The 24,295-nt window shown below is 35.9% G+C and overlaps 1 protein-coding gene and 1 pseudogene across 1 annotated transcript in view; one reads left to right on the top strand and one right to left on the bottom strand.

Moving 5' to 3' along the window:
* STPG2 (sperm tail PG-rich repeat containing 2) overlaps positions 1 to 24,295 on the bottom strand; it is a 629,653-nt gene that overhangs the window by 59,539 nt on the left and 545,819 nt on the right. The window lies entirely within an intron of this gene.
* On the top strand, positions 582 to 1,356 carry LOC102287413 (protein AMN1 homolog pseudogene; annotated as a pseudogene).

Below are 24,295 nucleotides of genomic sequence, written 5' to 3'. Positions count from 1 at the left end.
GACTGATGTTGAAGCTGAAATTCCAATACTTTGGCCACCTGATGCAAAGAACTGACTCATTGCAAAAGACCCTGATGCTGGGAAAGATTCAAGGTGGGAGGAGAAGGGGACGATAGAGGATGAGATGGTTGTATGGCATCACTGACTTATGGACATGAGTTTGAGTAAGCTCCAGGAGTTGGTGATGGACAGGGAGTTCTGGTGTTGCAGTCCATAGGGTCACAAAGAGTCGGACATGACTGAGCTACTGAATTGAACTAATTTCAAAAGCTTTTGCACAGCAAAGGAAACAATAAACAAAATAAAAAGACAACCCACAGATTGGTAGAAAATATTTTCAAATGATGTGACCAATAATGGATAAGTCTCCAAAATTTACAATTAGCTCATGACACTTAACAGCATCAAAACAACCCAATCCAAATAGGTCTTCTTGGGCAGAAGACCTAAACAGACATGTATACAAAGAAGACATACAGGTCACGAGGGACTACGCATTGTGCTGGAGGCGGGAGTTGACGGTCTCTGGCTAAATCTCTGCAGCCCCGGGACCCTGGAAGAGGCTCCGAAGGGCAGCCTCGATGCCCAGCCCTCAGCGGGTCAGTCAGCTCCCGGATCTATGCCTTTGGTGCTTCATGAAGGATATTTCTAGATATATCACAGACATTAAGCCTTTGCCACCCAACATAAAAGATAGACTCATCAAAATTATGAGCGTGCAGGGGCAGATAACAGATTCAAACATAAGTGAGATTTTACATCCTGAAGTCCAAACTCTAGATCTACAAAGCTGTGATATTTCAGATACTGCTCTCCTGCACCTATGTAACTGTAGAAAACTGAAGAAATTAAATTGAAATTCCTCAAAAGAAAACAGAATTTCCATAACTTCAAAAGGAATAAAAGCTGTGGCTTCATCTTGTTCTTACCTGCATGAAGCTTCTTTGAAAAGATGCTGCAATCTCACTGATGAAGGAGTCCTTGCTCTTGCACTCAATTGCCGGCTGTTAAAGATCATTGACTTAGGAGGCTGCTTAGGTATTACTGATGTGTTCTTGCAGGCATTAGGAGAAAACTGTGCATTTTTGCAGTGTTGATTTTCCAGCCACTCAGGTATCTGACCATGGTGTGGCTGCACTTGTTAGTGGACCTTGTGCCAAGAAATTAGAGGAGATTCATATGGGGCATTGTGTGAATCTGACTGACAAGGCTGTAGAAACTGTCCTTACTTGCTGTCCTCAGATATGTATATTACTCTTCCATGGATGCCCTCTAATAACAGATCATTCACGAGAAGTCTTGGAGCAATTAGTAGACCTGAACAAACTAAAGCAAGTGATGTGGACTGTGCATTGATGCTCACTGAAGCTTAGCAAATCTATGATCTTCATACTACTTTCCCTGCAAACAGTGGTCTCAGAGATTGGCTTTCCAATAGTATGATTTATGCTTTGAAGTTAACCTGGCTTTGCTTTTATTTTAATAGTGCTTTTATTTCTATAAATAAGTTCGTTGATGAGTGAGTGTTCTTGAAATGGCAATTATAGCATGCCCTCTGATATACTGGGGGAGGGTATTGTTTTCTTCTTAAATAATAATGTTTTTAAGTTACCTGTTTCCCCTGGAAATTTCCTTCTAACTAGAAATTTGAGCTGCTATAAGAGATATTTATCATTGTGGATAAACAGGAGAATTCTAAGTTATTTCCAAAAGCACAGTTACCTTCCTAGCTGTTTTCTGGCTACTGCCTTCCAAAGTATTTAAATGTCCACTGGCCAAAAAGCAAAGCTGAATATCAGGCCTGTATATTCTTCACAAAAATTATTATTTCAATGACACAAAGAAATGTAATAGTTTAATGTCATAATCTCAGATATCATATCTTAGCATTTGAGTGATACTGAGGCCTTTGCCTGGCCACTTATTTCATTGATTTTTATGGCTACTTTCCCCCAATACATGCTATTCATCTACAAAATTTCTTCCTTAAAAACTGCATTCAAGAATGTGTTCAGTTCAGTTCAGTCGCTCAGTCGTGTCCAACTCTTTTCGACCCCATGAATCGCAGCACACCAGGCCTCCCTATCCATCACAAACTCCCAGAGTTCACTCAGACTCATATCCATCGAGTCAGTGATGCCATCCAGCCATCTCATCCTCTGTCGTCCCCTTCTCTTCCTGCCCCTAATCCCTCCCAGCATCGGAGTCTTTTCCAATAAGTCAACTCTTCGCATGAGGTGGCCAAAGTACTAGAGTTTCAGCTTTAGCATCATTCCCTCCAAAGAAATCCTAGGGCTGATCTCCTTCAGAATGGACTGGTTGGATCTCCTTGCAGTCCAAGGGACTCAAGAATGTGTAAGAATGAGTAAATATGAAATAGCATCACAGAGATTGTATCCTGAAGCTCTACTGGTTTCACATTGTAAAATAAACAGCAGAGGTCTTAGTTTTCAAATGAAATATATTACTATCTATAATCACAAAATTCTCTAAAATACACCATGCTTAAACGATCCCCAAATTCACCATATTCCCTATGCCAAAAGCCTTTGTCAGTGGGACCTTCTTGCTGCTGCTGCTGCTACTGTGTCGCTTCAGTCGTGTCCGACTCTGTGCAACCCCATAGACGGCAGCCCAACAGGCTCCCCCGTCCCTGGGATTCTCCAGGCAAGAACACTGGAGTGGGTTGCCATTTCCTTCTCCAACTCATGAAAGTGAAAAGTGAAAGTGAAGTTGCTCAGTCGTGTCCGACTCTTAGCGACCCCATGGACTGCAGCCTACTAGGCTCTTCCATCCATGGGATTTTCCAGGCACGAGTACTGGAGTGGGGTGCCATTGCCTTCTCCAGGGACCTTCTTAAAGACTTCCTATTTTAACTGTGATACTGTGAATAACAGGGAAAGTATGGTATGGTAGATTACTTGGAGATACATAGAGGGACAGGTTTACATATTCAACTCTACTTCTTCTCCTTACTATTACCTACTTTATAAATGTGCTGTTTATAGTGTATAGTGTACAATATAGTGTATTACCACTGCAAAGGTGGTACACATGTGTGTATGTATAAAATGGGTAAGGCCTGTTCCATCTATGAAATTTCTCTAAAGACAAATTCAGTAAGATTTAATATTGAACACCTAACCAAGTCACTACCTTTTTCCCCTTTTTAAGAAACTAGTTTCAAGATCTAAAGTGTCAGATTTTTAAGGTTTATAAAGGACTTATCATCCTAAAAAAAAAAAAAAAAAGAAGAAAAAGAAGACATACAGATGGCCAAGAGGTACATGAAAGGATGTTCAACACCACTAATTATAAGAGCTTTAATAGAAAATCCATTTGTGGTGGTTCCCTGGTAGTCCAGTGATTATGACTGAGCTTCCAGTGCAACAGGCACAGGTTCCATCCTTACTGGGGATCTAAAATCCCATATGCTGCAGGATGCACCCATGAAAATTTCAATTTGCTTCAATTTTTATATTATTCAGTTTATATTTTTTACATTTTTAAATGTATGTTTAATGGGAGGAAAATTGCTTTACAATGTTGTGTTGGTTTCTGCTGTACAGAATCACAAAATCAGTCATAATCATACATAAGTCCCTTCTGTGTGAGTCTTGCTCCCCTCCCCACATCTAACCTCTGTAGATCATCACAGAGTGCCAGCCTATCTATTTAACACCCTACTCCAGCACTCTTGCCTGGAAAATCCCATGGATGGAGGAGCCTGGTAGGCTGCAATCCATGGGGTCGCTAAGAGTCGGACACGACTGAGTGACTTCACTTTCACTTTTTCACTTTCATGCATTGGAGAAGGAAATGGCAACCCACTCCAGTGTTCTTGCCTGGAGAATCCCTGGGGCAGGAGAGCCTGGTGGGCTGCCGTCTATGGGGTCACACAGAGTCGGACACGACTGAAGTGACTTAGCAGCAGCAGCAGTGCATATATGTTGATACTACTTTCTCCATTCATCCCACTCCCTCCTTCCCTGACTGTGTCCAAAAGTCTGTTCTCTACATCTGTGTTTCCATTCCTTCCCTGGAAATAGGTTCATCAATACCATTTTCTAAATTCCGTATTTATGTGTTAATATATGATATTTCTTTTTCTCTTTCTGACTTACCACACTCTGTATAACAGGTTCTAGTTTGATTAACACTAGAATTGACTCAAATTCGTTCTTTTTTATGGCTGATATTTCACTGTATACATGTACCACAACTTCTGTATCCATTCATCTGTCAATGGACATCAACTGTTTCCATGTCCTAGCTTTTATAAATAGTGTTGCAGTGGACAGTGGGTTACATGTGTTGTTTTCAATCATGGTTTTCTCAGGGTATATGCCCAGTAGCGGAATCACTGGGTCATATAGTAGTTTTATTCCTAGTTTTTAAGGGAATCTCCTTACTGTTCTCCATAGTGTCTGTATCAATTTAAATTCCCAACAGTGCCAGAGGGTTCTCTTTTCTCCTCTTCTCTAGAACATTTATTGTTTGTAGACTTTGATGATGACCATTCTGACTAGTGTGAGGTGATACCTCATTGTAGTTTTGATTTGCATTTCTCCAATAATTAATGATGTTGAGCATCTTTTCATGTGTTTATTGGCCATCTGTATGTCTTTGGAGAAATGTCTGTTTATGTCTTTTGCCCATTTTTTGATTGAGTTATTTTTCTGATATTGAGCTGCTTATATAATTTGGAGATTAATCCTTTGTCAGTTGTTTCACTTGAAATTATTTTCTCCCATTCTGAGGGTTTTCTTTTCATCTTATTTATTGTTTCCTTTGCTATACAAAAGCTTTTAAGTTTAATTAGGTCCCATTTGTTTTTGGTTTTATTTTCCATTACTCAAGGAAGTGGGTCAAAGAGGATCTTGCTGTGATATATGTCAAAGGGTGTGCTGTCTATGATTTCCTCTAGGAGCTTTATAGTTTCTGGCCTTACATTTTAAGTCTGTAATCCATTTTGAGTTTATTTTTGTGTATGGTGTTCAGATGTGCTCCAGTTTCATTCTTTTACATGTAGCTGTCCAGTTTTCCCAGCACCACTTAATGAAGAGGCTATGTTTTCTCCATTATATATTCTTGCCTCCTTTGTCAAAGACAAGGTGCCCATGGGTATGTGGATTTATTTCTGGGCTTTCTATCTTGTTCCATTGGTCTATATTTTCTGTTTTTGTGCCTATTATGCAGTTTAGTTAAGAGAAATCTCATAAAGATCTTATTTAGCATTTGAGAAGACGTTTTCGTCACTGACAAGTGATACTGCTGAATGTTGCTGTTATTTAATTATAAAGAGTTTTTATAAATCAAAAACCAAATGCTTTCATGGATGAAACAAAAGAAAAATGCATAATCATATGGTTTAGGAAAATGTCACTCAGATTCTCAGTAAAATCTACAGCTGCAAAAATAAAAAGGAAGACTGAACAAAAATGTAGTGGTCTTGAAACTTGCAACAAATAACTGCACATTTTAACTAAAATAAGAAACAGAGAAACAAAAACATGCCAATGGTGCAGATTGCTGGTTTATTTTTAATATTGCTTCATTTTTAAAAATAAAGTATACAGATTTCCTGTAAAGATAGAGGATTGAAACAGTACTGGGGGAAAAAAAAACCCTCACTCCTTCCGTATTTAACAAAATGAAGGAAAACAGTAAAAAATTACAACAAAATTCACCAGCAAGACCTAAACTATGAATGGGATACAATGAGATGCCCAAACTAAAAAATGTATCACTCCTTGCCCCATCTCCCTCAAAGAAATTAATATATACTTAGGAAATGAGGACTTAAGAAAATCCTGCTAATTCTCATTATACTTTCTAATTTTGAGCAAAGCTTACTCGAGTGACTCATCAGCCCTGGGAAAATCAGGATAAACCCAAGAAAGTACAAACATTAACAACTTCTCTGATGCAGGACAAAATCAGCAGAGTGAGAAACTATCACCAGGAATTTCTATAATCCAGGATATCATGTTGAGTTAAGTAAAAGATCTAAAAACTATGGGAGTTCCACACCTTTTTAGTTGGGATGAGTGAGCCCTAACATGGCAATTAATAAACAATAAGAGAAAGAACCCAGGTTGCACAGCATGGATTATAGTGAGCTATGGCTGAGACCTAGCCCTTGCACAGTTCACTTGCTCATTCTTTTCTTTGTTCATTTTACCACACTTAATTGAGAATCTATTGTGTATATGGCACTGCTTCAGGTACTGAAGAAATGGCAGTAAACAAATCAGATAAAAATATTTAGTTTTATGAAGTTTACATTATTTAGAGAGTTATTAAAATCAAAACTCAAATATGTCTATAGTGTATTAAAATGTGATTAAACATTAAAGAAGAGACATGGAGAAGTCCTTGGGGGAGAAGGGTTCCAATTAATACAGTAGTCAGGGAAGTCCTCTGTGAGAAGGTGATAAATGAGGAAAGACTGGAAGGAATTGAGAATGAACCACTGGACAGGTGATGTTGAGATTCAAGGCATCAGAGATAGCAGGTACAAAGGCAGGCCTGAGGAACAGCCAGAAAGACAGTGCCACTCACATGGAGTGAACCCGGTGGAGGTTAGTAGGGGATGAGAAAAAAGAGCAGTTGGGTTGGAGCTAGAGGCAGGTATATTGCATAGGATCTTATATCACTGTAAGTTAAGTATTTTCGCTTTTACATAGAATGAAAAGTAAAGCATGGAGTGTTTTGAACAGATGGGAGATTTAGTCTAATTTATATTTTAATTAGCACAGTCTGACTACAGTCTCGAGAATAAATGCTAGAAGGAGCAAGCAGACACGCAAGGAGACCCGTTAGGAAGTTACATCCATCATTCAGAGAAAAGTTGATGACAGTGGTAGCGCCAGAAGTTTTAGAGCAGTTGAAATTCATATATATTCTGAAAGGAGGGTCAATAGGGATTTCTGACCGATTACATGAAGGTGAGGAAGAGATGAGTCAAGCCAGAAGTTTGGCTTTGGATATGTAAATTTTGAAATGCCCACTAGACTTCCAAGTGGGGGTTTGATGATTGAAGCTTAGTGAAAGAGCCTGACTGGATGGAGGTAAAACATGAGACCTCATCAACATAAAGATAGCATTTAAAGCTGTCATCAAGGCTCCGAGATAAAAAAAGAAGTTGAAAAGTAGAGCCTAAGAGAACTCCAACTTTAATAAAATTAGGGAGATCAGAAGGAACCGGAAAAGGAAATTGAAAATGGGTGGTTAGGGAGACAGGATGCTGTCCTATATGTTAAACATAGAAGTTTCAAGGAGGTGAAAGTGAAAGTCACTCCGTTGTGTCCGACTCTTTGCAAGTCAGACTATACAGTCCATGGAATTCTCCAGGCCAGAATACTGGAGTGGATAGCCATTCCCTTCTCCAGAGGATCTTCCCAATCCAGGGATCGAACCCCTGTCTCCTGCATTACAGGTGGATTTTTTTACCAGCTGAGCCACCAGGGAAGCCCTTCCAGGAGGAATGAGTGCTAAGTGCCATGTCAAATGCTGCGAACAGGTAAGATACAGACCGAAAATCCACCCCGTATTTAACCACATGGCCGTTCTTATTGGCCATGACAACAGTGGCTTCTGTATCGTGTAGAATAAAAGCCTACTAGGTACAAAAGAGAATAACAGGAGAGGAGGTGGGGAAAACAAGTCCAGAAAATGTTTTAAGGAAAGTTATAGTAAATGGAAACAGAAAGATGCAACAATGATTGGAGGGGAAAAGGGATCAACCAAGCACTTTAAAAATGCAATATACCAGAATCTGATGTTGAGATGGTCTAAAAGAGAAAAAAAAGCCTGATGAAGAAGGAGGAAACCAGAATTGCTGAAGAGATGCCTTTGAGTGAAGGAGGACCTGATCTATTAATAGTACATGATGGAGAGAGGAGGACATAGGTGCAGGAAGAGTTCATAAATACTACTTAATATGCCAATACAAAAAGTGTATAGATAAGAATAGCCTTTAGATAATAGTAAAATAGAGAAAATACTCTAAAATGTACAGAAGTGTCAAGGATAATTCAATCACATGAAGTCAGAGAAAATAAAAGATCTGAACAAAGCTGCCCATTTTAACATTTCTAAAAAATGAAAGGAAATAGCCTATACAAACTATACAAACATATTCTAATAGGAAAAAAAGAAAAAGTATTAGAAGGGAGAGAGATGCAAAATAAAAACATAATTTGAAACATAATATAAGGACTAAAAGCATATTCTCAAGAACAATATGAGAAAAATTTAATAGAAGAAATTAGAAATCAATAAGGTGACTCACAAAGATAAGATGAAAGACAACAAAATTTAGAGCCAAAATACTCAAATCGAATGTACAGATTAGAAATATTAAGAGTCAGAATTAATAAAAGCCACATCAATGACTTTAGAGAATACTTGAGGTAGTTATAAAAAATTAAGACAAAATAGAAACATATTAAAGATTCTCATTGAGAGATGCTGATAAGCAGACACTAAGATGATCAAATATATGGATAATTACTCAATAGAAATCTGGTAAGTTGAATTTTAAAAACTGAAGACATGTAGTAACATTTCTCGGAATAAATGAAGAACTGAATCTAAAGATGTTACACTATATACCAGAAAGGACTTTAACATTCAGAAATGACACTAACTCTGGTTAAACTTATTCTGTGTCCATGATAAAGAGTTCCTCAGGCAAACAGGCAGAAAATTCAAGTCAACTTCAAGGAGAAATAAATTTAAGCTAGTCTCAAATTTCATCACCACAACACTCAATACCAGAATTCGGTCAAATGTTGTTTTCAAATTAAAATTTCTGATGGGGAAAAAAATGTATGAGTGAATATTATTATTCCCCAATGAGTTGCTTTTTGGGTATAAACGCAAATGCCAAACACTCTAATATATGAGATAACATATATGAGTTCATGGATGCTCAAAAATTAACTATTCAGTGTTGAAATCCACACAGCCAAAAGATGAGTCAAAAGTCAAGAATTAAAATTTAATGATATAGCTATGATTATTTAAGGATGACACCAAATGTTGAATTCACTTAGTGCTCTAGTACATACCTGTTAGAAAAATTAGGGTTGTAGGGGAATATATATTATAAACCCTGACCAAGAAAAACAGTATTAGCATCAAAATAATTAAAATGAGAGGAATGGAAAAAAGCAGAGCAGGCAGTCATTACATGCAGAATAAGTTGAAACATGTAGTTAAAAACATTAAAAAAAAAAATTGCTGTGTTCTCCTCAATTGCACGGTCAGCAGCAGAGATCATGTCTATTTTGCTTTTGTGTTGACTATTTCTCTCCCTCACTCACTCTCTCCTATTGATGTTCAAAAATCTATTTTGAGTTCACTGAAAATAGGAAAGTTGTTATAGTTAATTTTTATTATTTTGTGTTCATTTGTAGCTGAAATAATTATTTATAAGGAGATATTTCTTTATATTATTTGGTTACCAAGGATATAATTCAATTGTGAAGTGAAGTGAAGTCACTCAGTCGTGTCCGACTCTTTGCGACCCCATGGACTGTAGCCTACCAGGCTTCTCCATCCATGGGACTTTCCAGGCAAGAATACTGGAGTGGGTTGCTATTTCCTTCTCCAGGGGATCTTTCCAACCCAGGAATCGAACCCAGGTTTCCTGCATTGCAGGGAGACGCTTTACCCTATGAGCCACCAGGGAAGCCCTTGTAAATACTTTATTCTTTCCTTTTATGTACCTAGTTTTCAGGATGATAAGATTTCTAAAATGCTAGAGTGACATAGACCACAGAACAGTGTCTAAAGTTTCAGAATTTTTACCCACTAATTTTTTAAAATTGTCATGGTAGAAGTATTTACAGAAATTGTCAAATGCTATGAACAGAACTTATAGATAATATATTTTTAATAATTTAGATGTTTCCAAAGATAAGACATGGTTTTCAATATCTTAAAAAATATTCATTTGAAAACAGAACAGCAGGGAAAAAGAAAATATATTTCAAAAATGTATCATTTAGTCATAACTGCCACTAATATTCTTGTGTATTTATAAGTTTTTAGTATGTATGGTTTTAAAAATTAAAATGCAGCTTATAATTGTGTTTTTCATACTTTATATTGCAACACAAATTTCTCCCTATAAGCAACATTTGAATAAACTAATACACTAAATGGAAATAGTGTATACAATTGTTCTGAATTTGTTGGGTATTTAAATATTTTCAAAATATGTACAGTTATACAAACTTATCTGAGAACATGCTTGTGTACTTTTTTCTTCCTATTTTATGATAATTTCCATTAAATGTATCCTAGATTTGAGTTATATAGGAAAAGAATATTAACTCCTTTAAGATTATTGCATGTAGGTAAAACTGGTCTATATTTTACATTCAACAGATTCTGGTTTTGGTTCAAAATTATACTTCTCCATTTAAATAAGCTTAAAAAATCTTGTGGTGGGGTAAAAAAAGAACATTATTGAAAAATGAGAAAACCTGAAAAAGTACCCATGGAAAATAATGTGAGAAAAAATAATTATCTTTTAAAATTTTAAGCTATGTTACACATAACAAATTATTACATTAAATAGAAAAAAATATTAAATTTTCTATTCTCCAGGATCTTAAAATCTGAATGTTCTCTTTTATCAACCTACACTGGTCATTGGAGAGGAAAATAATCCAAATCACGTACAATGCAGCAGATTAGTAATGAAAGTGCTTACATGGAATTTCCTAAGGGATTGTTAAAATGTAAACAAAATAAACAGAAAAAAATGTGCTTGAGTTTTTAAAGAGAAACCTTTTACTTTCAAATAACGGTTGAATGCCAACAGAAAAAACTATTACGTCCTGGGAGTGATTTAATATCTATTGTTATATGTTTTTGCTTTTTACAATTCTGAAAGTTATTGTTGTCAACATGTTAAAGCAATGCCAACATTCATAGGAATTAGTCTTGCCCAAAGTAGCACAGCTAAAAAATGGAAGTCTGAAGCCCACACGCAAAAGGACAGTCACAAATGGTGACATACTCCAGAGGTATGTCTTCATTTAGATAACCTGAGTTGGACATGTAGTCTACTGCTGCTAACAAAACAAGACAGCACGTAAGTACCAATCCAAGCAAAGCCCAAAGCATTTACTCAGGATGATCTCAAGGCATGCAAAGGACCCCTCTCCCTAAACAGCATTGCTCCCGTTTTCACAATGATTACCCTCAGGTGAGCTTTGCTTACTGTCGCCCCTACAATGACTAGCAACAGCAAATATGTAATCAAGATACTTATCTAACCCAGAAGTTGAAAATAGAAGTTGATAGTCCTTGACATACGATTTCTGGGGATAAGTTATTGAAAGAATAATTGTTGAAAAAAAAAAAGGGAAACAACAACAAAAGCAAAGAGTGACTCAAGTACAGAGGGGTTAGGGTGAGAAGGCAGATTGAACTGGTTACGTGCTGGATGAGGCAAAAGCCCTAAGTTCTTGGTGGCACTGTTTGGAGCACTGTGCTTTGAAACTGCGCGCAGTAGTGTTCTAATGATGCGTTATCTGTTGTGAATATGGAACTGCAGCAGCTTGTCTATAATAACTGCACATATTTTGAATAATATTTTGCTTATCGCTCATCTTAAAATGTAAAAATCAGCTAACCAGAGATCAGTACTATTGTGCACCTCCACGTGGCATTTTAACTAGATGGTGACCCTGGAGTTGTGTAATGAGCAAATCCTACCTTAGGTTGTCATGCTCATTTTGAAGAGATTTTTATATAAAATTGACTAGCTACTAGTTTTACAGGTATTTTCTCCTATCATTGTTAGCAATTATATACTTGTTAAAGACAATATGTTTAGTGCAGCAAATGAAATATTTCCTAGCATCTGGAACACATATGTTCTGTACAGATTGTTCATTCAACACACTTAAAAAAAAATCTCTAGCGTGTTCCACACAATCAGGATACAAAAAAAAAAAAAAAAAATGAATAAGACACTCTCATGGTCCTTGAGAAACATATTAACTTGAGTATCAAACTTCAAATCACATAGCTAATTTACCTTGTTCTGATTAGATATTCACCAAACTACCTTTCAATTATAATAGTTTCTCTCATGGCACCTAGAGAGAAAATGTGCTTACTGCAAGACTCAAGTGTCCAGTTCCCTGGATAGTTGTATTTCTTGCCATGAATTTATAGACTGGTGCCTTGATTATAATTAGGCTTTGCAAGGTAGTTTTCCTTATTTAGTAGTACCTTTAGACATTACAGTTCTTATTGTAAATTGATATTTGGGTTTTATATGTCTGTCTCCTGAGCTTGGTTAACGTAAGTTTTCCCATGAATTTTACATGTCTTTGGTGTACTAGATAACAATTTATGAAATAGAATAGCTGACTCGGGCTTTGGGAGATGGTAGATTTACTAGGGTAGTGCCATGTTTTAGAATCTCCTGGGAATTACCCATCTTGGCTTCCCTAGTTAATCCAACTCTTCCTTTAGATTAGCTGAACCAATTACATATTTGATAGTAAACAAGTTAAAATATGAGGTTAAATACTAGTGTTTTTGGACCAATTACAATTCATGCATATGAAATTATAACTAAACAACTTGATGTTTTCCTCTTAAATATTGATATATTTCTTTGAATAACTATCTACTAAAAGCACATTTAACCAGCTGCTTCCCCTACCCTACCACCTATAATCCAGAGAAGCAGAAACCATAAATATAGGCAACATATTTTTGAATAATTCCTGGGTCAAAAAAGTCAGAGTGCAAATTAGGTAACATTTTTAACTGAATGATAAAGAAAATGCAATGTATCAAGAAAGCATCAACTCAGTATTACTGAGCTACTCAAAATAGTTTGCTGTTTTCCATTTCATTAACTAGTGTTTTTTAACAAGCATGTCTATTCTATATATTCAAAAATTTGAAACTGTGTTTTATAGGCTATTAACAAATCACTTAATTCAAAAGAAGATAATATTTGGAATAAAAATAATGTAAGAAGCTTTATAGAAAGTGCTTCAAATCTGACTTCTTAGATATTTTTAATATCACATTATCACTCATTAATCCCTTATGATTTGTTTCCTTTCTTAAATAACTAGTGAGGAATTTTGTTAAATTAACAAAAAGGTTTTAGTAGAAAAAGATTGGTAGTTACAATTTGACTACATTAGGGATATAAAGCTAAGAAAATATTCACCAATTAATTTCAACTCATGACAAAATTTTAAGAAGGCTCAGATGTAGGGTTACATAATACTGAAAAAGTTTCCATTTGAAAATTTAAGATGAAACTTTACTCCTCCTTATGAACTTTAGACATTCAATCTGTAAAATTAGAAATGATGCACTAGATTTTAATTAGGTTCAGACAAATCTTACAAGAAATTGTAAGAGTGTCTTGCTTTAAAATAAACCATAAAGAACAGTGAAGCTTCATTAGCACATTGTTCAGGGAATCATAGAATTTCCTAATGAGAAAGAAATGTGTGATCAAGAATACTTAATTAGAATTTGTGTAATTACAATATTAAAAAAAAACCCTGAAAACTAACCCTTATGTAGGTGTTAACATTAGAAAGTTACTCATAGTTTGTGATTTTAAATCAAGAAAAATATGCACTTTTAGCATTACATAAGGACAAAAATATATAAAACTTTGCTGTGGTTTTCCACACTTCTGTCACATGGTAAAGAGATGGAAAAGGGCAGGAGTTTGTGCTACAGAATTACAAATAACATTGTGATAGTGTTCTCCAGGTAAAAATGTTATACAGATGATTATCAGAATTAAGTCTTCAAAATTTAAGAACACTGCAACTTTAGCAAGAGTTTTACCTATAAACATTGTCTACTCAGAGCAGAGCACTTCACTGAACTCTATGAAAGATACAAATTGGAAGTTCTATGTTTACCAGGGTAAAATGATAAACTATTGTCAGGGCCAAAATTACATCTTTGGCACAAGATTACATATCAGATGGGAGATAGTTATGGATACTGGAACTATTTACATCAAGCTATTTTAATTATTTCAGATGACAACTAATTCCAAACATCTAATAACCTGTGTCCTAGAATGAGTATAATTGCCAATCATTGATTTGTTCCACATGTATTCACCTTCCATCATTCATAGGCACATGCTGGGGACATTGACTCTAGAAACCCTACAGTCTAGGCGCAGAGACAGAGAAACACAACCAGTATCCCCTATCCCCTGCACACACATATAGACACAGAGGGGATCATTGTTATCAAATGAGAGAAGTATTATGACAAAGGTAAGCAGACAGTATCAGGATGTTATGAGAACCCTAGGAAAGAACAGACAGCTTCAGATTCTTTATCGTCTGAGCCACCAGGGAAGCCCAAGAATATCGGAGTGGGTAGCCTATCTCTTCTACAAGGGATGTTCCTGACCCAGCGATCCAACTGGGGTCTCCTGAATTGCAGGCTGATTCTTTACCAGCTGAGCCACCAGGGAAGCCCAGATAAGAGTGCGGAGCCTCCATTTCTTCACAGCATCTAATCAGTTGCCAACGTTCACACTACAACAACTAGTAAAATGAGTAAAACAGATAACTTGAAAAAGAAACATTTTTAAAATATATCAGAGTATTGAGGAAACAATAAAGAAGAGACAAACTAAAATACCAAAGTGGTGAGTCTTTTCTCAACAGGCAATCACCATCTGTTTTCTTCTCTAGGGCATTTGGGTATGATCTGCAGATCAGAGTAGGATCATACAAAGTGACTTTACTGGAATAAGAAGAAACCAGCAGAATAATCAGTGGGCATGTGGATCCAGTGTTCCTGTTCAGAAACTAGACAAGTCACAGGGTAAGTGGCTGGTTTTCCACATCAGGTGTAAATGGACAAGGATGGTGCTGGGCCTGAAGGAAACAGTGCAGTCTTTTCCATCTTGCTGTGTTTGTGAGGCAAATACTAAGAAGCCACAGTCCCATCACACATGCACATCTGATATATCATGAAGCTTTCTGGGGCAAAACACCAAAGCTAAATCTCCTGTAGTCTTTCATAGCTAAGGAGACAAAAATCTACCAGGCTTTCAGTGAAAAGTTTATCAGGGTCATGTTCAAGGAACAGGGATGAACCAAAGATAAACTGAGAGTTAACTCAAATTGCAACCTAAACTTGATCCTGCTCAGTCCTGGACAGGATTGAAGTGATTAGTCTCACAGGTAAACCTATCCTGTTGGCAAATAAATTATAGAGCTAAAACTTATCTTATATACAAGGTCTGATATACAGTAAAAAAATTACTGTCATGCAAAGGAGCAGGAAATCGTGATCAACAGGGAAAAAAGTAAACAAGTACATGAGCAAGATAGATGAATAATGATTCAGATACTGAGTTATTCAAGATGAATACTAAAATATCAGTGTTATTCATAATTAAGGAAAAGACTGAAAAATTTCACGAAAAGATTAAAAATTGCTATAAAGTAAGCATCAAGTAGGCATTTAAAAACTGTACAAGCACAATATCTGAAATTTAAAGCTCACTGAATGAGGTTAATAGAAACTTTCTATAGTAAACTAAAAAACAGGTCAATAAAAAATTTGTAAACTGTAACACAGAAAGAAAAAAGCATAGCAAGAACAAAGTAGAGTACAACACACATAAGGAAATAGCAAAGGTCTAACATACTTGAACTAGACTACCCACAAGAAATGACAGGGAAATTGTAGCAAAATCAATTTTTTATTAGATAATGACCAAGAATTTTCTAAAACTGATCCACATTATCAATCCATATATTTAAGATCATTGCATCACAAGCAGAGTAAACAATATGAAGACCATAACTAACCACATCAAGGGTAAGCTGATGAAATACACAGATTAAATTATAAAAGTAGTAACATAAAACTGATAACCAACTTATCAACAGAAGTATATAAGTCAGTAGAAAATGTGCTAAATTCTGAAAGATTTAAAAAAAAATTCCAAACTAGACTTTAACCCAGTGAAATATCCTTTAAAGATAAGGGTTGGAATCAAAGTATTTTCAGACAAGGAAACGATAAGAGAATTAGTCACCAGCTGAAATAATTGGTTACAATATAAAAAAAATACACAGCAAGTTTCTCAGGCTGAAAGAAACACATGACCTCAATGGAAAGATGAAACTGAAGGAATGAAGGGATGAATGAAGAGCAACCACTAGAAAAGGTGATTTTGTTGATATATAGAAAAAAGATTGACTTTTTAGAACAACAATATTATTTCTGTCTTGTGGATGTACATCACAGAAAGCAAAATGTCTGAGCAATAGTACGAAAGGTACGAAGGGGCTAAATGAACCTAAAGTGAGGCGCCAGGCCTCCCTGTCCATCACCAACTCCCGGAGTTCACCCAAACTCATATGCATCGAGTCGGTGATGCCATCCAGCCATATCATCCTCTGTCGTCCCTTTCTCCTCCTGCCCCCAATCCCTCCCAGCATCAGGGTCTTTTCCAATGAGTCAACTCTTCGCATGAGGTGGCCAAAGTATTGGAGTTTCAGCTTCACCATCAGTCCTTCCAATGAATACCCAGGACTGATCGCCTTTAGGATGGACTGGCTGGATCTCCTTGCAGTCCAAGGGACTCTCAAGAGTCTTCTCCAACACCACAGTTCAAAAGCAACAATTCTTCGGCACTCAGCCTTTTTCACAGTCCAACTCTCACATCCATACATGACCACTGGGAAAACCATAGCCTTGACTAGATGGGCCTTTGTTGGCAAAGTAATGGCTCTGCTTTGAATATGCTATCTAGGTTGGTTGTAACTTTCCTTCCAAGGAGTAAGCGTCTTTTAATTTCATGGCTGCAGTCACCATCTGCAGTGGTTTTGGAGCCCCCCAAAATAAAGTCTGACACTGTTTCCACTGTTTCCCCATCAATTTCCCATGAAGTGATGGGACCAGATGCCAGTGTTTTTAGGAAGTGCTAATAACACTAACTTAGGAAGACTCTAATAAATCAAAGTTGTATATTAAAATCTACAGCAAAAGCACTAAAAATGAACACAAGAAAAAACAATAATAAACAAGTAAATTAATTAGAAAATATAATTAAATACAATGAATATAAATATAATTAAAGTTCTTTATAAGAAAGAGGAAGAGAGAAATAACAGCAAAAAGTACATGGAAGAAATAGAAAATATATAGCAAGATGACATTAGTATATATTAGCAAATGTATTACCTACTGCATCAAACCTAAAAGTACTAAAAATACATTAAAAGAGATGGAAACTAACATAAACCACTTGCTGTTTACAAGAAACATGTTTAAAATATGAGCACACAGAAAAATGCAAGTAAAAATGAAAAAAAATGCCACAAAATTAAAGAAGTGTGGATATATTAATATTTAACTAAGATGATTTGAAGATAAAAATAATCACGAGATAAAAAAGGAATAATTCATAATGATAAAATAACTCCAATAAGAAAATAGTCCTTCAGTTCAGTTCAGTTCAGTTGCTCAGTCGTGTCCGACTCTTTTCGACCCCATGAATCACAGCACACCAGGCCTCCCTGTCCATCACCAACTCCCAGAGTTCACTCAGACTCACGTCCATCGAGTCAGTGATGCCATCCAGCCATCTCATCCTCTGTCGTCCCTTCTCCTCCTGCCCCTAATCCCTCCCAGCATCAGAGTCTTTTCCAATGAGTCAAACTCTTCGCATGAGGTGGCCAAAGTACTGGAGTTTCAGCTTTAGCATCATTCCTTTCAAAGAAATCCCGGGGCTGATGTCCTTCAGAATGGACTGGTTGGATCTCCTTGCAGTCCAAGGGACTCTCAAGAGTCTTCTCCAACACCACAGTTCAAAAGCATCAATTCTTTGGCGCTCAGCCTTCTTCACAGTCCAACCCTCACATCCATACATGACCACAGGAAAAACCATAGCCTTGACTAGCTGGACCTTTGTTGGCAAAGTAATGTCTCTGGTTTTGAATATGCTATCTAGGTTGGTCATAACTTTCCTTCCAAGGAGTAAGCGTCTTTTAATTTCATTTTCTGTTTAATGATAATGAGATGTAAAGTATATAAACAAAATTTTACCAGGGGAATAAGGAGAAATATATATATCTACAATCATAGTGGGAGATTTTAATGCACCTCTCAATAACTAGTACAATAAACAGACCAAAAAATAGTAACACAATTGAAAATTTGAAATACATATTTAACCAAATTGATATAACTGACATATATAAAAAATTATGCACAGTATCTTCAGAAGAGAAATTATTTTTCAACTGCACCTAGAACATTTGCCAAGATGTATCTATCATTAGAATATCATTTGCCATACGTAAGACAGTAATGGTCAAAACAAAATATACAGAAAACAAAGCAGTTAAACCATTCATATGCATACCTTGTTAAGAAGTTGTTTTAAACCTGAGATTGTACAAGGAACAATTAAAACTTTAACAATTATATGACAATCAGATCTGTACTTTGAACGTTTCAAACTGGCATAGTTTGAATACTGGATGAGAAATGTGCAAGACCAAAGGTAGTGAGCTTGTATAGCAGGCCACTATAGTAATCTAGGTGAACAATAATAAGACCATGAGCTAGAAAAGGAAGAACGGGCAGGAAAAAGATGATACAGATTTAAGAGATAGTGAAACTAAAGAACTTCCAGGACTAAGTGACTGGCGTTAATAACAAGGAACAGAACTGTAGGTAATGGAGCATATGGAGAGTGAATGGTGAGATGGGGTCACTTTAGCATGGAACATGCTGTCCTTGAAATCCCCAGCTGGAAATGTTTAGTGTGAAATTCAATAGGTAGTTGAAGCACCTGAGAAAAATGTGACCTGGGATAAACAGATTGGGATTTACTGGTAGCAGTAGCCATGCTAGTGATTGGAGCATCTGAAAGGACTAAAGAAAGAGATTGAGAAGCGGGGAGGAAGAAAGTAGGAAGAGGGGAGGCAGGGGACAAGGAAAAGGAAGAGAAGATAAAGAAAAAAGGGGAAGGATAGAGGAGTGGATATAAAGAGGAAAGGGAGAGAAAGGAGTGTCCTCATGGTTTAAAAATATGAATAACAGCTATCACCTATTGAGGGCTCAGCATGTATCAAATGTGATAATAGACTCTTTAATAATTAAAAAAAAACTGATCCTTAGAACATTATGGGTTAAATATGATTACTATCTACTTCAAAGAAAAGAAAACTGAGTTTAGAGAGATTAGGTAATGTTCCCAAAGTAACCCACATATTAAATAGTACAATAGGGATAATAAATCCAGATATTTCTGACAAGTTTCATGAAATCAAACACTATGCTGTCATGCCTGCCCAGTCTGTGTCACAAAGGTAAGTCAAGACAGACAAGTACAAATACAGAGGAAGTGGTCACAGTGGCTCATAATGAAAAAAATCAAAATCAAATCAGACAAAAATTACAAAGTAAGAAACAATACTTCAAAAGCTGTTCTTTTGATTCTGTATTTAAGAGTTCACAGGTGCTCTTAACAGCTGCCACTGGGCAGTAGAAGATAGAGTACAATAGGCGGAGGCATCATAGAAGGTAAACAGATAGAGACAATATAGTTGGACTCTGCTTTAGAGCCTGAACTCAAAGAAAGGGAGACTGAGAATAGTTAATGCGTCAAGGAAGGACATCTTGATTTTGGTCCAACTATTCTTGGAATCATAAATATACTGGATGCTGAAGGGAATGTCAGCAGCTGGAGAAGTTAAAGAAATAGGAAGAAGAGGATAATTGAATTAGGGAGTATTCTGAAGAAATGGGACAGAGGAGATTGATGTAAGTATGACAGCCATGGAGACAGATGAAAGCTAGCCTCAAACCCAAGGAAAGATTTTCTTTTTTCTCTGAGAGTGGATTCCCAAAGTGTCTATAAAAAATGAGTTAAAGAAATTCTTCCTGATCCTTTCTTACAGAGCAGAGAAAAAGTGAGCTGCATAATTTATTTACAATAAAAATATTTTTCATACAGTATGTGACTTAGTTTTATTTAATGGTACACAAAACTGAGTCACTCATATTTATCCTTATAATTTCTTTGCTTCAAGAATAGAGGCTTAAATACGTGAAGATACTATTTGTAGATATTTGAATACAATTTAAAGTTCCACTTCTTCATGGTAGTTGGCTCAAAGTTTTTTCCCAGCCTTCAATTATATTTTGTACTTTCATCTTTTTTATTATTGCCAAAAGTGATATACACAGTCAAGCCTGAATTCCTTTACTTGTAGTTTCTCTCTCCTGAACCTATCATTACCCTGCAAAATCTCATTTAAGAGAGATGTGTGCTGTTTATTTTTATACATTCTTAATGCAGATGACACCACCCTTATGGCAGAAAGTGAAGAGGAACTAAAAAGCCTCTTGATGAAAGTGAAAGTGGAGAGTGAAAAAGTTGGCTTAAAGCTCAACATTCAGAAAACAAAGATCATGGCATCCGGTCCCATCATTTCATGGGAAATAGATGGGGAAACAGTGGAAACAGTGTCAGACTTTATTTTCTTGGGCTCCAAAATCACTGCAGATGGTGACTGCAGCCATGAAATTAAAAGACGCTTACTCCTTGGAAGGAAAGTTATGACCAACCTAGATAGCATATTCAAAAGCAGAGACATTACTTTGACAACAAAGGTCTGTCTAGTCAAGGCTATGATTTTTCCTATGGTCATGTATGGATGTGAGAGTTGGACTGTGAAGAAGGCTGAGTGCCAAAGAATTGATGCTTTTGAACTGTGGTGTTGGAGAAGACTCTTGAGAGTCCCTTGGACTGCAAGGAGATCCAACCAGTCCATTCTGAAGGACATCAGCCCTGGGATTTCTTTGGAAGGAATGATGCTAAAGCTGAAACTCCAGTACTTTGGCCACCTCATGTGAAGAGTTGACTCATTGGAAAAGACTGATGCTGGGAGGGATTAGGGGCAGAAGGAGAAGGGGACGACAGAGGATGAGATGGCTGGATGGCATCACCAACTCGATGGACGTGAGTCTGGGTGAACTCCGGGAGTTGGTGATGGACAGGGAGGCCTGGCGTGCTGTGATTCAGGGGGTCGCAAAGAGTCGGACATGACTGAGTGACTGAACTAACTGAACTGAATGCATTCTCTTTAACTATGATGGCTGAGGATGAAGCAGGGCTGAGGAAAATAGTCACTAACTGGAATATCTTATCAAAAAGTTTATAAAATGTTATGAATAGTAACATTATAACATTGTCTTTTTAAAAGTATGTATATTTAAGTCCAAGGTCTCAGTGAAATCAAGCTAAGTACAAAATATTCAGAGACCTTTGGACCAAACCAAAACTATGTGGAATGCGATCTCCCTAAAGTGAGTGTGAGGCATGACTAATAAGTGCTTTGAAGATATACAGTCATAATTAAGTAAACTACAAATCTGTTTTGTTGTGGTATGGAACACTTTCAGAGATGAAAATCTTATAGGAATTTACACGACTGTAAATCATGGCCTTAGTAAATCTATAAGGTTGCATTATTATAAGTAGTTATGGGTATTAAAGTAAGTCATTTGCCCGTCTGGCTTTTCAGATTTAGGGTCATGTATTCAGAAATGTATACGCATTTGGGACACTACATTCTGGAATTTTTAACCAGATATAAAATTTCATTTTCACAGAAAGACAGTCTCATGAAAAAGACCACATATCAAGTAAACGAGGAAAGACACTTACATGTGTTTGTGGGTGCTTAGAGGGGAAACGTAGAAAAGGGAATTCAAAGAAGGAAATAACTGGAAAATAATCACCCCATAAAAAGTTAACCACTGTCTCCAGAGTAGTAAATTATAAGTTGACGGAGCAATTTGAAACAGGAAGTTGGATAGAATGCAGTTTGTTAGAATGTTGTTTAAAAATTAAAATGTTGCAAAATTGGACTAAGGAATTTTAACATAATTTTAATGTATGAAAAAATTTTGGAACTATGCCATATTACTTTTCTTCACTTCTAAAAAAGTGTACAGTAACTGCGTATAAAATTTCCTATGAATTCAGCCTGTAATTATATGTTAGAAAAATATTTTTATTTCCTTTATACATGCAAACTATGTACTACATGCATATGTATGTGTGTATCTAACTTTAAAATTTTATGTGGAATATTTTTTGTTCTGATATTGCAATACTATATTTTCAGTCTGATATAAAGAAAAATGTATCAAAAAGTCACTATTTTCCACTCCTTAGTGAAATCCAGGGGAAAAACATGAAGATTGAATGAAGAGTGGAGGAAATTAATAAATGAAGCAAGTCATCTTTCTTTCTCAGCATTCATATGCACCCTAGGAAAAGATCTTTAGGGTCTACCTGAAATTCCTCCATCCTTGTCACTTGCAATGGAACAGGATCCGTAAGCTATGAAGCTGCCTATTACCAATCTCAGCTCATTCTCCACTGAAAAAAAATACTTCTAGATTCATTCAAAATAGCAATTTACTTGCAGTCACTTTTATATGATTTAGCCATGAATTTGGATCTGAATCAGAGTTACAAATTTTAGGGTTAAAGAGAAAATTTCGAATACTCTAACAGAACTCATCTGTTTTATATGCAAATCTGAATGTCAATTGTACTATATACTACACTGTTTTTTCCGTCAACAACTATCCATATGGAGCAAGTTTTAAGAAATCTGAGATATATCTCACTTGAATTATCCTTTTTGCCATTCTTATGTTACTTACAAGCCAGTTTTTTTTTTTTTTTAATTAAAATAATATGGTTTGGCCCTTGAGGGAGAACATATTTTTTTCATATCAAGTACTAACTGGGTTCCCAGTTTGTGTTATATATTGGGCTTAGTCCTGGAAGCCACAATGATTAGCAAGATAGGGATGGCCCCTGTTCTAAGGGAGCCCCCCCAAGAGAGAGAGACTTAGACCAAACAACAATATAGTGTTATAAGAATCTCTGATTGCTATACGGAAAAACAATAAAAGCACATTTTAAACTAAAACACAGCATAAAGTGTATTAGGTCATAAAGTGTATTAGCCTTAGAATTTTGTATACCCTTAGTTTTAAAATATACTTTTCCAGTTTTAAAAACCAATATATAACTATATTTATATTTATTACATTATTTCTCATAAATTTTTATTTATGAAATGTATTTTACATTTCAAATCCTTTCGTCTTCAATTTCTTCTAGGTGTCAAAAAGCTATTAGTCTGACAAACCACATTACCACATCCATTTTTATTAGCCACAAAACAATAACTTATAATATTCGACCTGTGATTAAATTGCAGTTTAAATGTTAACAACTGAATTAATTTTAACATGCTTCTACCTTGTTAGTTTTGCTGTTTGAAGTTTTCTGTTGCTACTTTAACATAAAGCACATCAACTATATTGTCTTTATAGATTGTTCTCTTATTCAAAGAGTTATTACTCATTTACTAAAAATAAGGTGACTAATAGAACAAGGCTTTCTGAACTATATATCAGGGAGAAAGTTTTATAGCCTTCGTATTGCTTACAAATCAATTCCTTAGAGTCGGCCTGCCATTAGGAGCTTTTAAGACTGCCGAGAGCTGTGTCATTCACTGCTGTTTTGACACATTAATGCACTAATGGTATGTTTCGGCTGACATAACTTCTTTTAAGTTCTGTTACAATAATTATCAAGACCTATGAGATATGCAAAGTTAAGCAAGGTGACAAAGAGTATGGAAATACTCAGATATTCCTGGAGCATTCATTTCAAAATGACAGTGAATAATTAAGAAACTATAAAAACAGAGATAAGAACTATCTGCTTGAGAACCCCGTCAGAGGAAACAAAGAGACAGTCACTTAGAAATGATGGCAGGTACACTTAAGTATTCATTTTCTTTTTATAAAATAAAGTTAAAAGTTATGATAACACATTCACATACTAAAACATTTGAGTTATTGGTAGTTTATTAAATGAATATACATTTAAAGAGCACCTAATACGGTGAAAATGGAATTGTCAAAAATTATTTCACCTTTTGTGGGAAGGTAGACACTAGTCTTCCAGGAAAAACAAAAGCATTAATGTAAACTAGTAGATATGGCACACTCAGGAGGAAATAATTGGCTATAGGCAGGAAAGTACTTAATCTGCCTTCTGTTGTCTCCCTGTTTTATTTTATCATATCTAGCACAGCAGCACAAAACAACAAAATTCCTCCATACAACCTTCCTGTTAGGTTACTTCCATCTAAAACATTAAACGCCTTCCTTTTATTTATCTCATTAAAAC

Source organism: Bos mutus, chromosome 6, assembly GCF_027580195.1.
Source record: "Bos mutus isolate GX-2022 chromosome 6, NWIPB_WYAK_1.1, whole genome shotgun sequence".
NCBI lineage: Eukaryota > Metazoa > Chordata > Mammalia > Artiodactyla > Bovidae > Bos > Bos mutus.
Note: the sequence above shows the minus strand (reverse complement) of the source record. Positions and strands in the feature narration are given on the sequence as shown.